Source organism: Salvia miltiorrhiza, chromosome 1, assembly GCF_028751815.1.
Source record: "Salvia miltiorrhiza cultivar Shanhuang (shh) chromosome 1, IMPLAD_Smil_shh, whole genome shotgun sequence".
Classification (NCBI taxonomy): domain Eukaryota; kingdom Viridiplantae; phylum Streptophyta; class Magnoliopsida; order Lamiales; family Lamiaceae; genus Salvia; species Salvia miltiorrhiza.
Window position 1 is genome coordinate 47723686 of NC_080387.1, and position 15210 is coordinate 47738895.

The 15210-nt window shown below is 32.5% G+C and overlaps 1 long non-coding RNA gene across 1 annotated transcript; it reads left to right on the top strand.

Moving 5' to 3' along the window:
* The first annotated feature begins 4462 nt into the window (after positions 1 to 4462).
* On the top strand, positions 4463 to 6573 carry LOC130988024 (uncharacterized). The gene is made up of 2 exons (XR_009089953.1): positions 4463 to 4594; positions 5701 to 6573. It is a non-coding gene; the product is annotated as an uncharacterized LOC130988024 (long non-coding RNA).
* Positions 6574 to 15210: the final 8637 nt, after the last annotated feature.

The window sequence follows — 15210 nt, forward strand, 5'->3', positions numbered from 1 at the left end:
TTTATTTTAGTAAATCTGTTCACACACACATATATATATATATAGAGGGTGTGGTTCTAGAGAAAACTACATTATTTGTGCAAACGTGAGAACCATCAAATCTAATGCATTCGCTGTTAAAATTAATGCACTCAAAAAAATAAAAAAAAATTGCTCCCTTCAGGATTCGAACTCAGGATCTGCATTCATCCAATAAGATGATACATCCACCGTAGATCTTGATAATCGAATGGCTGAAAATGGTTCTCCGTTCTTTTTTTATTTATGGTTCTTTCTTGAACCTCTCCTTATATATATATATATATATATATATATATATATATATATATATATATAAAATGTTGATGATTGCTTGTTAGTGATTAATGCCTGAACTATATATATTATAAGTTGAATTTTGAAACAAAACGATATATGTACTATTTGCATGTAAATTGCCAAAAAGGAAAAAATGAGTTACTTTTTTTGTGCATTGAATTTTTTTAGAAGCATATGTGCATTGAATTTGGTGGGTGATATAAATACATAAATAGGTGGAGAGGACAAGATTGTGCGGTAGGAAGAGCTTAGTACCAACGCCACAAACAAGAGCATTATTCTCATCCGTTTGCTAAATAAATAATAATGTGTGAATTTTGTTTAACACTAAAAACACAAATTTCTTTGATTTATTTGGTCGAAAGTTGCTAAGAAGAATTTGCACGACTCCTCTATATAAAATGAACATGGAAAGGGTTAAAATAAGAGTATTTATTAAAATATAAAATAAGAATTATTTTCAGCCCTTAGATCATCAAGATCTACAATTGATTCGTAATCCTATTTGATGGATTTATGGTCTTGATTCGAATCCCAAAGGTAGCAAAAATTTATTTTTCACAATTCATATATTTATACAGCGAATTCATACGTGTTCTACATAAAATTCATACATGAAAAATTGCTCTTATTTCTTATTTTAAGACGTGCTCTCACGGTAGCCCACCCCAATGAACATTATATATATATATTACATGGAGGAGTTATACGACCTTCATTATTTGTGAGCTACTTTTGGGTGCACAAATTGCTATTTAATTCACGGCAATATCTTTTACTAATATTTATTTCATTTCTGACACTTTATACATTATTATCAAGATAGTCAAATTTAGAAATTATAAAGCTCAATTTACTCTGTTTTTCATCTATTTTAAGTTAGAGTAAAAAAGAAATAAATTGACCATTTAATTTTATATAATTTGTACATTTGATAATCTCAAATTTATGATGTATTAGAATAAAAATAACATTATAAAAAATATGTTGAAGTTCCCTCAAAAAAAAAAAATGTTGAAGTGAATTGATGCTCATAAATAGTGACTGGCATATGGATCCTCCATATATACAAGGGTGATTTTATATATAGCCCCATTTTTACTCATTATAGCCACCTAATTAAAAATAATAATAAAAATATTAATAGAATTACTGTTTTATCCCCGTAGCCCTAAACTAAAGGGGGCTACGTATACGAAGAAGATTCAAAAAAGAAAATTTGTTCAGGGAAAAATATATACTGAAATTTGAGTTGAACAAGAAATCTTTAATAATAATCTCATTGATATTGCTGCAACTAAAAAAGAAGGGAAAAAAGCGATTCTGCTATGTTTTGTTATGCTGACTCAAATGTGAAATTTATGTGGATTTCTGTTTACCCATATTTTAGTTTCGTAGTAATTGTGATGTTGCTACTATATACAATGCTTTGGGATTCTAAATATGTAATTTTGTATTGAATTGGATGGTTGGAATTCGATCGACCTTGTGAATTCTAACATTCATTGATGAGATATTGGTGGCTGGCTAGGGTTTGTGTAGAATTGGGGTTTTGATTGCTGTTTCCGTGCATTAAGTGATTTTTGTACAAATTGTGGCCATCTAATTTGTGAGAAAACTTGGATGTTTTTGCAAAAAATATTATATTTGGTTCAATTATCTCATGAAATACATTAATATCTCTTGAAACACAATTATTGCCTCTGTGCAGTGCAGGATCAGAATTTTCATTATCTCAACTTTCGATGTCCTAGACGATTTGATTCATTGAAGAAATGAAATCGTATTTGTAGATTGTATTGTTTGTATATTATATATAATATTAAAAGTAAATTTATTGATGCCTATGATAGAAGCAGCAAATATAGTATCTCATTAACCTTTGATTCAACTCCATCGTAGAAGTTATTTGTTCAAATTTTGGGACTATGATGATTGCAGACGCTACAAGGCTAAAATAGTGATTTTATAAATATTCTTCTTATTATTTTTTATTTAGGGGCTATAAGGAGAAAAAATGGGGCTATATATAGAATTACCCTATATACAATATACACAACCTTATGGATTTGAATTAAATTACACATCTATACACCATGTGAATATGAATGGACAAAGATTTGAAGATAGCATTCCCCTGATCTAGTGGACGAATCATCCCAAAATACAAATAGAATCCTTTGTTCCATAATTTATACTAGTATTTTTTTTACCGTGTTCCACTTTTGATCTCGCAATTTAAAATTGTTTAATATAAAAAAATATTATATAATAAACTCTAATTAACATTTATCACAAAAAATTTAAATTTATAAAAAAGTATATACCTATTTGAATTAATTAACCCTAATAATTTATTATTAATTTTAATAAATGTAAAAAATAATTATAAACCTTAATTGGATGAGTGACACTAGTTAATTATCTCAAAAGTTATAGTATTAAAATATACTCCCTCCATCTCATTGATAATGTCACATTTTTTCTAGGAAGGGAAGGAGATGTAAAGTAAGTTTATGGTGTAAAATAAGTAGAGACCACTGTTTATGGTATAAATTAAGTTACTCAATCGCGAGAATTAAGGAGAATTAAAATGTCCTAATTATTTCCACTTTTGGACTATGTCATTATCAATGGGATAAACAAAATTGAAAAGTGTTTCATTATCAATAAGACGAAAGAAATAATAAATTAAAATTAAAAAATAATTAAAACTATAACAAATTAAAAGTAGAATACAGAGCGAGACACCAAAAATAGAATAGAGTATCTCTTGTGCTCAAAATGGTATTTTACGCCCGAGACTTTTACCTCTATATAAGTTATTCCCTTCATCTTCAAATAAGTGTTATATGATACAAAATTACATATACCAATGAGGAGTATAATTTTATATGTATACTCTTAATTATATTGTCTAACTTTAAGATGAAGTAGAGAAAACATGAAGATAGGAGAACTTCACGTTATTATGCTTGCGGTTGGCACCTGTTTGGAAAATGATACCGGTCCCGTTGTGGTTTACACTGATTCGCTCCTTGTAGTGCATGTTCTCTTGGATAAGTCTCAAGGTTCAGACTCACTCTGTGTTGATTTATGGGAAGTGTTCGTTCATGCTCGCCATCGTGTCGTTTTGGATTTTATTCATATGCACCGTGAGGCTAACCTTGCGGCTCATGAGCTCGCTCGGTGTTCTTTTTCTTTTTCTGATGTTATGATCTGAAAGACCGATTTTTCTGATTGGCTTCTAGATATTGTGATTTCCGATTCTTGGTTATAAAGTTCTTCTCTTTCCGATTTAAAAAAATAATAATAATATTGAAGACATGGGTACAATTGAAAGTTTAACTTAATTTTATTCTAGAATTCTACAATATAACTTTTAAGAAAGGGATAAGAAAACATTATAATATGAAACTTATTTAAAAGGGAGGAAGTATTTGCTATGCATGGGCTCAAATATGTAAATATAAGCAGGGCACGCATGCTACAAGTTATTTAACAAATACAACCTAATCATTTCTTATATGATAATATGTAAAAAAAAAAAATACTCCATCCTCAAAATAATGTTTTTGGTTTTTTGATTTTGCTTCACAATATGAGATTTTATTTTCAATCAAAATTAATTAGTCCTCTTCTATATTATATTCACTTTTCAACTCCTTTATTAAGATTCTAATTAATTTATTTTAATTCCAACAAAATTATTTTCAAAAGCTTTTTGTTAAAAAAAAAATTAGTCTTTTGAATTTGAAGGAAGTGCTCAATATATATAATATGAGCCCAATATATATATTTTAAGGATTTCACACAAATGTGTTGCATGGAATGTTGTTCCTGATTTTGAGTATATTTATATGAGTAACATTGATCCTTGTTTGTCATCAAATTCTTGAGTTTCAAGTTGGACACTATCATTTTTAGTGATACAAGATTTTCGTTATTAAAGAATTTTATTTAATTAGAATTCATGAATTTCATTTTATTAATTTCACCCGCTTGCCTTATTCTATTATTTAACCTCAAATATCTTATTATCCTTATCCACACATTTTAGCTTCTTCATTAAGCCAAATATATCCCCCTTTATCTTACTCATTAAGCCAAATTTTATCTACTTGCCTTTAGCTTTCTTATTAAGCTAATTTCCACTCTCTTTCCTTAAGACCACCTTCCTAATCTCCTCACCCCATTCACGGTTGTCTCAAACAAAAAAAGAAAAAGGGAATTCCAAGATCAACAATTCAGTCCAAGTTTCCAAATCCAGAATAAGGTGATTAATGATTTAAACCTTCATTAATTCTTCCAGTTTCTTTTATATTTTTTAGATCCAAAATTTTCATTCTTAAATTTTGATAATGAATTCGCAGATCCAACTTTTGTAAGTTCAGAGACAAGACTTCTTCATTTCCTACTCATATCAAGGTTACCTCCATTTCCACTCTACCTATATTTGTTAACCTTTGAATCAAGAACGAAAAACCATAGCAATTATACACACACGCACTTACTATATGTTCTAATCTATTACATGTACAATCATTTTTTTTAGAGTAATGAACGGAAAGAACAGTTTTTAAAGAGAAAAAGCCTAATCTATGCTATTGTGAATCTTGAACTGAATTTGGGGGTTGTTTTTCTGTCTTGTGTGTGTGCTGACTGAATTTGGGAGAGGGGCGAGAAGCAACCAGCGGCTGCTCGGCGCCGGCAACGGCGGTGGCGAGACGGCAGGGCCGTCTTTCTTCATTTTCTGCCAAAATCGAGAGAGAACAGAGCAGAGAGTGAGAGAGCAGAGTAGAGAGAGAAGAGCAGAGAGCCCGAGAGAATAGCAGAGAAGAGAATAGAAGAGCAGAGAGCGAGAGAAGAGCAGAGAGAGAAGAGAGTGAGGGAGCAGAGCAGAGAGAGAAGAGAGCGAGAGAGCAGAGCAGAGAGAGAAGAGAGCGAGAGAACAGAGCAGAGAGAGAACATAGCAGAGAGTGAGAGAGCAGAGCAGAGAGCGAGAGAGCTAGAGAGCGAGAGAGAGCCTAGAGAGAGAGAGAGAGAGCGAGAGAGAGCCTAGAGAGAGAGAGAGAGAGAGAGAGAGAGAGAGATAGAGGGTTTGTGGTGTGTGTGTGTGTGTGTGTTTTAAATGAAGAAGAAGGATTTTGGGCCTTGCCCTAATTAATTTGGGCCAAAAATGGGCTGCCATTTTTTTAAAAAGAAAGTGGGTTGATTTTAATCATGTTTTGGGCCTTTGCTCTAAGTTAAAGAAATGGGTTGCTATTTAATTATTCGTTAAATTTTGAAAAACTCGGCTAAGTGAATTATAGGATGTTAAGCACTTTACCATGGCTTAAGATTAGATCCAGGAGACCTATTAAGATTATAGACTTCTTGTAGGCTTTTTGGATCGTGAGGACTAGGACGGCTATTCCGGTTCAAAGATAAGATAAACGACAGGCTTTGCCTAATCAGGTGAGCTTATTTTTTAAATGTATGTTTGAGTTATTAAGTTCTAAATGTTTCATGAATTGAAAACTGTTTATCCAATAAATATTTTTGTGCGCTCTGTTATGTTTAAGGCTCGCAATTCATGGATCGATCGAGGTTCTCTTATGACCTAACACGTTGTTTGAGAATTGTGTACACTTGTTAGTTGTTTCGGTGGGTTGATCTCCATCAGGCACTAATTCATGTCAGAGGCGTTATAAGGGTGTTTGGCTGGATGTGTTCAGGAGCATGTATCATGTAAGACCTGCCTAGGTAGCGTCCCGAGGTCAATTCAACTTGTCTGTGTTACGTCCTCATGGCAAATGTTATGGGAGAAAGCGATACGTCGGTGGCTAAAAGGTCCGGTATCACAACGAGTAACTAAACAGAGTGTGACAATGGCGCGCTAATAAAATGAAATGTTTTAACATGCTTAGAAGTTCTTTTACTTTAAAACCTTCTAAGTTATGTCATGAATGATTGGATAAACTGCTCTTACGAATTGTGAAATGTTTTAAAAGTTGCAGTCCACTAAGTACATTAGTACTTAGCCTAAATATTTTCAAATGTTTTTCAGGTTGATGGCTGGTGTTGACGTGGAGAGCTGAGGCTAGGGTTCAACTCCGTGTTTTGACTTCCGCTGTAGTATTAACCTTTAATTGTCTTTCGTTTCCTTGACTTAAGACCTTTATGTTATGACTCTATTCGATATCTTTTGTTGAGCCTAGACTTTTGACTCTCAAGTATTTTGATTAATGAATGCTGGTTATCTGAAACATGAAACTAAACTTGTGATCCTGAAGTTGTTGTGTTTGTTGATTGATTTGTATCAATTGGATATTTATCTTTCTTCATCCAAAGGGGCGATGCCCGATTGTTATCCCTTTTATTCGGATTTCATAAGGTTTTTCCCTTGTTCAATTTAATGATGAGTCGTACCCCAGTTATAGTTATTGTTTCAAGAATTGGGGTGTGACAATCAGCCTATCTTTTTACTCACCGAATTGTATCTTCAGTCAGATAGTCTTTTGCTTGTTGATTAATCGTTACCAGTTGGCTCACTAATTATGAACTGAGTTTTTCAACACTGTTAATCTTTGCTTAAGCAAAATGACTATTTGAATACTTATCTATATAAAAAAAATATAATGAATTTTAACAAATACATTATATTTTTGCAAATATTAATTGTTTTAGCTAGGAAAGTAACACTTAAATCTAATTAAATTTGAATTTGGAATTCTCATTAGATTGAAAGTATTTAACACACAAAGTTGGATTCGTTAATAACAAGTCGAGCTTGAACTTCTCAATACAAAGATGGATCTAGTTAAATTCTAGAGTGCCATGATCACCAACCATACTATATATGAGGAGTTGAGTATATATTACTTCACTTAGTTAAAGGCTAGACTTGAGTGTGTCGTGATTTAGGTCCGACGCCATTTACAAAATGTAAACGTTGGAAATTAATAAATGGGCAATTGGCCATAAATGTGTAGAAGCATATTGTCTAGGCATGAAGTAAAGTGGTCCTGTTATTTGGTAGGAGAAAACCAATTTAAGTAGACAACACGAATTTTATATTAAATCCTCTCGGACACAGAAAAAACAATAATTATTTGATAGTATATGCATGTTTTGAATCATAGGATCATCACCACATCAAATTGCATGCAATCGATCACTCCTATAACTGAAAGCGAAATATAAATGGGCAAAGCCATGTGAGCAAGACATGGAAACTGCATGTTCCTAAAACCCATCCACCTACGTAAGCATGAGATTAAATTGAAAGACTCTAATAAAAAATAAAATCATAAATGCCCATACCTTCCCATGTGAGTTTCATGTAGTTATATATAACCAAAATCATGGTATTGGTATGGGAAAGCCAAAATATTATGTAAGAGATTGACCATGCATGTTAGTCCTATACATATATATATATACTAGTCTACATGTGTTGGAACATATTTGACGGGATTATACACTGTTATTCTATAGGATATAATCTGTTACAATATCTGTAGCTTCTATGGTTACATTTTTTGTATTTAACTATTGTTGTATCGGATAAATTTATTTAAAGTATTTTTCACTTATTGATCATAGGCATTGCTATTTTCTATGTATCGATCTCTAATAGGACGTCGCTCTAGTTTGGTTTTAAAAACATTATGCGATGATAATTAAGAAGGGTTAATTGCATATAAATTATCGAACTTTTAATAAATTCTCATTTTATACACGAATTTAAAAACCTTTATTAAAATTATCCAACTATTATTTTTTTCTTCTTCTCATTTTACATATTTATCCATTTTCCTGACCAAACTTTGGACATGAAACGACATCATTTTCATCCAACTATACAAACGACGTCAGTATTTTTTCACACGATCATATTTATGTAACGCAAGCATATTCATGTCAAGCGAGTATATTTATGTCATGCCACCACAATGAAAAATGGGCGAATATGCAAAATGAGAAAAATTCAATAATTGAGTAATTTTAATAAAGATTTTGAAACTCGTATACAAAATGAAAATTTGTTAAAAGTTTAGTTATTTATATGCAATTAACCCTAAAAACAATCACTATGGCTGTTGAGTAGTGTTTAAGAGTAACTATAAATTCGTATTAAATTATAGGGTTAAGTATCAAATAAGCCTTTATCATAGTGATCCTCATCATGTTTAGCTCCCTATAGTTGAAGTTGGGGCAACTAAACTCTCATACTACCTAAAATCGAACAATCGGGCCGTCTGCCATAACAACGACTTAACACCGTTAATTTTCACTGGAAACTCGCCGGAAACACTGAATTGGGGAAGCCCTTCACCACCACCACCACCACCCACGGCAGCGAAACAATGGCGCCACCTTCCACACCCTCCGCCCCTCCATTTCATGTCACTCTTCCTCTTTCCCACACTACGTCTTCTCCTTCCTCCTCTCCCACCTCTGCCTCTCTCATCAACGCCGCAACCCGCCGCCGCATCCCCCTCTCTCCCTGCTCTTCCTCGGCGCCATCATCTCCCCTTCCAATCCCCTATCTTTCGACTCCGACACCTCACCAGATCGACGATCGCCTTCGTCACATCTGCAACCGCCGCTGCCCTAGGGGATGGCGGTGCTCGACTCTCCTGAGTTCGAATCCCTAATGCTCCCCTGTGGCGCCGAATTTGATCCGCCGGAGGTGTTCCAGGATGACACGGCGGCGATTCTCTATTCCTCGAGCACTACGGGGAGGGTGAAGGTGGTGTTTCCGGCCAGTTTTAGGCGAAAATTAACGATGATAAAAAAAATTAAAATAGTTAACGGTGTTAAACGACCGTTAAATCGGAGGGCCTGATTGTTCAAAATTAAGGACTTCAGGGGTTTAATTTGACCAACTTCGACTGTAGGGATCTATACGTGATAAGGGTCTCTATGTTAGAGGCTTATTTGATACTTAACCCTAAATTATAACTGTAGTAACTGAAAAACTCGATTAATCCCTTTTAGTCTGTCTTCTGTAAGACTGTAATTAAAGTGCTAAAGTTAAATAGATTGCGTTTTCGCACTAAATTAAAAGACCAGATTCAAGCGCTCTCAGAGAAAAAGAAGAAGACCAGATTCAAGGGATATGTTCAAAACTGCATTGAAATAACTATTGCTATACGCTTAATGAAAAAGAAAAGGCACAATTAGAGCGATATTTAGATATATATGTTGTTAGATGTATAAATATGATATTTAGATTACATTGTAACCTAGATTCAATCTATCTCTCACTAAACATGTTTAGCAAAATGTCAAAAACATTATTAGTGCTTTTTGATGAATAGAAAATTTCCACTAAATTAGTCGGCGCCTTGTTCCCCCACATCACAAATATTATACTAAATGATAATGATAGTAAATCTTTTTTTCTCAATTATTTGTTCATTCATCTCCAAACAAAAGATAAATAATTAAATGAATGAATAGAAGAAAATAATGACAAAATGTTTAGTGTTCAAGATTCCCTAGGTCCTCATCAAAAAATAGTTGCAGTCTGGTCTAAGTTTATTACAAGGAATCAGTTGTTGAGACAGTGCATATAAATATTAGGGTTTTTTGTCAGTGTGAGTGCAGAGATGAGATTCTGAATTTTATGGAGATATGATTCAGACTATAGAGGGAGCATAATATCTGATTATATCAGAATATGCTGCTTATCATTGGCTAAATATCATGTTAATTGATTAATTTCCTAACACATGTATTAGCACTAATTCTTGCTAGTAACGATAGACATGTGAATATAATGTGATCAATTAATTGATCTAATTTGTTTTATAAGCCTATGAAATTAAATCTAATTAATTCTGGGATTGTGAAGGATTCTGTCATGTGCTTGGGGTCACTACATATTTGCCCTCTACAAATGTGACATAATTCACGTACGATTTCCTTTTCATATAGCCACTACTTATCCGAAATTGTTACGTATTTGTGTACAATTAATATAAAGCTTCAATATATATAGGGAAGAGATCTATAGAGAATGCTAAATGTAGAGAGAATGAAGAATGAAATATCGGTGCCGAATATGTCAATAACTTTTTCGAATACACCAACAATTTTATTGAACAGGCATTTCCAGTGTCATCTCCCATGGGTTACAATTTTTAGGGACGGAGGGAGTACAAAATTAAAGCTCTTAACGTGATCTTTAATTTCACATATTAAATATTTTATAATTAACACGATTTTAGAAAGAAATAAAACAAAAAAAGAAACGAAAATAAAGACCAAAAGAAATTAAAAAATATAATTTATATATAAATCTTCAATTTTATTATAATTACAAATTAATTACCCTTAATTTTGAAATTAATTTAAAGTTCATTTTAAATTGAAATCTTAGTTTTTTAATACAGTACAGATTACGTTGTAGGTCTTGGTTGAGAAGACAATTCAACTTATAGGAATTGAACTGTAGATTTGTTACTGAGGAAAGAATTTTCATGCTTTAATTAATAATTTTATCACTTCGAATAAGACTTCGTCGGCCATTATCAATGTAAGGTGGATGCAATTAAACATTACCGTATTCATAGAATCTAATAAAATTATAAATATACTAGTATTATATAGTTATATATATATATATATATATATATATATGTGTGTGTGTGTATAGGGAGAGGTTTAAAAAAGAGCCACCAAATAAAATAAGAACGGAGAACCATTTTCAGTCATTCGATCATCAAGATCTAAGGTGGAATGCATCATCTTGTTGGATGAATGCATCACCTGGGTTCGAATCCTGAAGAGATCAATTTTTATTTTTTATTTTTTTAGTGCAATAATTTTAACTGTAAATGCATTAATTTTTACAGTGGATGCATTAGATTTGATGGTTCTCACAAATAATATAGTTATGTCTAGAACCACACTCAATAATGGTTCCAATGAAAATGGATAAATGTGGTGAGAAATAAGAATGAATTTTGAATGTTAGATTTTCAAATTTTATAACTAATACTCCCTCCGTCCATGAAAGAACTTCCTAGGAGGGAGTGTTATGGGTTTTAAGAAAAAATATTGTTGAGTATATTGAGAGTGGATAAAAGGTAGTTGAGTGTATTGGGAGTGGTGAAAATGTGTTATAATTAATATTGGAAGTTGTGAAAAGTGAAAAGTAAGAGGATTATAAGTGGTGGGGTATAGTCCAAAAATAGGTAGGAAGTTCTTTTGTGGACGTCCCAAAAAAGAAAGATAAGAAGTTTTTTCGTGGACGAAGGGAGTATTTATTTAGAGGGACAAAATTTTACCTAGGTTCAAATTTTGGATGAGCGAAAATTTTATTAATTAGCTGAATATCGTTATTGAACGGTTAATAACATTCTCGTTATTTGAATCCAAATCTTGACTCGCACCTTGTGACCGTCTCCCATGAGTTTTTACGATTTTTCCCTTGGAACGATAAAAGTATAGCCGAAAACAATCCCACGATCAGTGGACTTTAAATTTCGAAATTGGACTTTTCGAGTCGCTTATATAGTTAGGTCCATATCAGCCCATTAAACTCGAAACATAATAGGCTTTGGGCCTTCTGCTAACATCTTTGTAATTCAGAGCAAAAAATATTTCTTATAATTAAGCATTATTTACGTCTGAATACAGCATTTTCTAATTTTTGAATATAAATATATAATCTTTGAATATAAATATACAAACTCTGTACTCATCTGATTTTTCTCATGAAACTTATTCTTCCCATTTTTTCAACGAAATTTAATCTTTGAATATAAATACTTCATCATGGAATGATCGGCCGATGATCTTAATTACTTTTTTGAGTCATTTACGTGTAAATACATAAACTTTTAGCATTTTCTAGTTTTTCCCACGAATTTCACATTTTTCTGATTTTTTTCACGAAATTTATTTTCCCATATTTGTCACTCAATGATTAAATTTTTGAATCCAAATATCATATTAAAGATTTTCAATTTCTCGGCACATTAAAAAAATTAAATTAACATTTAACCATAACTAATTTCTCGGCAAAGAGTGTCAATATCTGAAAGACTCGTCCCTCTGAAAGACTTCCATACGTAAATTTTCTAACCTTCAAAGTGATACAGTGTGGACCACTGCCTATTGACGTAAATTTTCTAACCATGAAATTAAAGTGGACCTGAAAAACTCTCGTAATGCTCGAGATAATCCTCACGTATAACAGTTTTGGAAGCCCAATTGTACTTGACGACCCCAATAGCATTTTGTTCTATAATTAATTAAAGATTTGTGATAGTGAGTTGTTACTTATGGATTATGTTTACACAATTGAATCATTTATCTAGTAAACACCTGTGTACCCGCATGCAAAGAGTGCCAATATCTAAAAGACTCGTCTCGCTGAAAGACTTCCATACGTAAATTTTCTAACCTTGAAAGTGATACAGTGTGGGCCACTGTCTGTTGACGTAAATTTTCTAACCATGAAAGTGGACCTGAAAAACTCCGGTAATGCTCGAGATAATTCTCACTATTCACACACAGGAGGTCGCACCGCTTGGTGTCCCCTTGGCATAACAAAATATGATATTAAGTTATTAACGGTTAATTTTACAATTGTATTATTTTTTTAGTTTTGTAAAAGTTATGACTTTAATTTTTCTATAATTTACAAAATTGCTATTCAATTTCAAATTGAAAGTTACGTTTTTAATATATTATAGATTATAGATTACTAGCATTTGCACTCGTACAATGCACGAACACATTTTATATTTCTATATTTATATAAATGATAAAAACTTAATTATCATACTCATAAATATATTTAAAAAATATTTTTTACTGAATATATTTGAGTTGAATATTAAAAAATAAAAAATAAAGAATTCACAATAATAAAAGTTGATTTTATGAAAAGGCAAAAAATATTAAGTTAAAAAAATAAAAAAAAATGAGAGATGAGAGAGAATTTTTTAAAATTTTAATTTTCAAATAAATAACTTTTACTTTATAAAAAAATATATAATTTTTTATTTTAAATCTAATATTAACATAAAATATGTCAAATTAATGCTCCTATTGCAATGTATAATTTGATATGCATATCAAATATTTTATAGAGGTAATATATCAAATTAGCCATTTTTTTCTCCACCTTTTCAAATCTCTCTCTCCCTCGTCTGGAACACTTTCTCTCTTTCTCTAGTTTTTGTTTCTCCCTCTCTCTCTCTCTCATTCTTTTTGCAATTTCTGGTTTACGACACACGCTTGCGATTCCGGACGCCTGGGCGATTGCGATGAAGGCGAACACGAAAAGTGAGTTCCACTATGAAAAAAATCGTCAAGAGTATAGGAAGGAGATGACGGAGCTGGAATTCACTATGTAAGGCACTGCGGATTCATACAAGAAACTAAACAGCAAAAAGAGGATGGATGAGAGGAGAAGAGAAAATGCGGTGATTGATGCTATCACTCTTACATTTTTGAAAACAAGTTTGATGGATTCACTGAAAATTTTCAAAAAGCCAAAAATTTGAGAGAATTCCATGGTCTAGGAGGTCTGTGAGATAGTATGCTATGATATTTATTGGTAATTTCTTGAATTCACGATCAGATCTATGAATTCACAACTTAATGTTTTTGAATTCACGATCAAACCTAACTAAAACTAGAATTTACAACCAGCTCGATGAATTCACAACTGGTATTGGTTGTGAATTCGAGTTTTAAAAGCTCGAATTCACAACCAAACAACTGGTTGTGAATTCGAGTTTTAAAATTAGAATTCACAACCAATTTTATGAATTCACAATTGAATTGCTAGTGTTAGTTGTGAATTCAAGTTTTAAATCTTGGATTCACAACCAACTCTATTGTTAGTTGTGAATTCATGTAGTCGTGAATTTGAGTTTTAAAGTTTAAATTCACAACTAACAATATTTCTAGTTGTGAATTCATGCTTGAAAACTTGAATTCACGACTAACAATATTTATTGTTGTGAATTCACGCTTTAAAATTTGAATTAACGACTAACATTATTTTTAATTATGAATTCAAACTTTAAAACTCAAATTCACGACTACTTGAATTCACAACTAAAATGAATGTTGGTTATGAATTTGACTGGGAGTGAATGCGCGGATAATTTTTAAATTTTTTATATGCAAGGGTAAAATGGTAAGTGTGACCGATTTTTAAACTTTTTATCTTAGTGGCCACTTTTAAAATTTACTATTCCAAAATGACTATTTTCAAAATCCACTCTATTTTATAATTAGTCTAATTTTACAATTTTAAATAAAAATAAAAATTAAAGAAAAAAAATAAAAAAAGATAATTAATAAATAAACTTTTAATTTTATCATAACTATAGTATTTATTATAATTGTAGAATTATCGCTTAATATTAAAATTAATTTCAAATTAAAAGATAGTACTCCCTTCGTCCCACTAATGAAGAAACACTTTCCTTTTTGGGCTGTCCTAATAATAAAGACACATTTCCAAAAAAGGAAATAATTAGGGCATAAGATACACTAATTAATCAAACTCTCTCACCGCCTCTCCGCCTCTCTCACTCTCTCGTCTCTCTCTCTCTCTCAATCCAGCTTCTCCGGCGAGCCTCCGACCACCGCCGAGCACCCCTCGCCTCTCCGACCACTGACGGGGGCAGAGGGCCGAGACCTAGCCCTAGCCCCGTCGAACAGCGCGGCGCCCCTCCCCCTCTCTTCTCCTTCTCTGCTGTCGTCTGCTTCTCCTTCTCCAGCCGACGGCGGCTCTGGGGCCGCGCCGCGACCGCCTTCCTTCTTCCCCTCGCATCTCTCTCTGTCCGACTCCTCTCTATTCCCCTCTCGGTTCTCCCTCGTCTCTCTCGCTCATCTCTCTCTCGACCTCTGTGTTTGCCGCCGCCGCCTTCT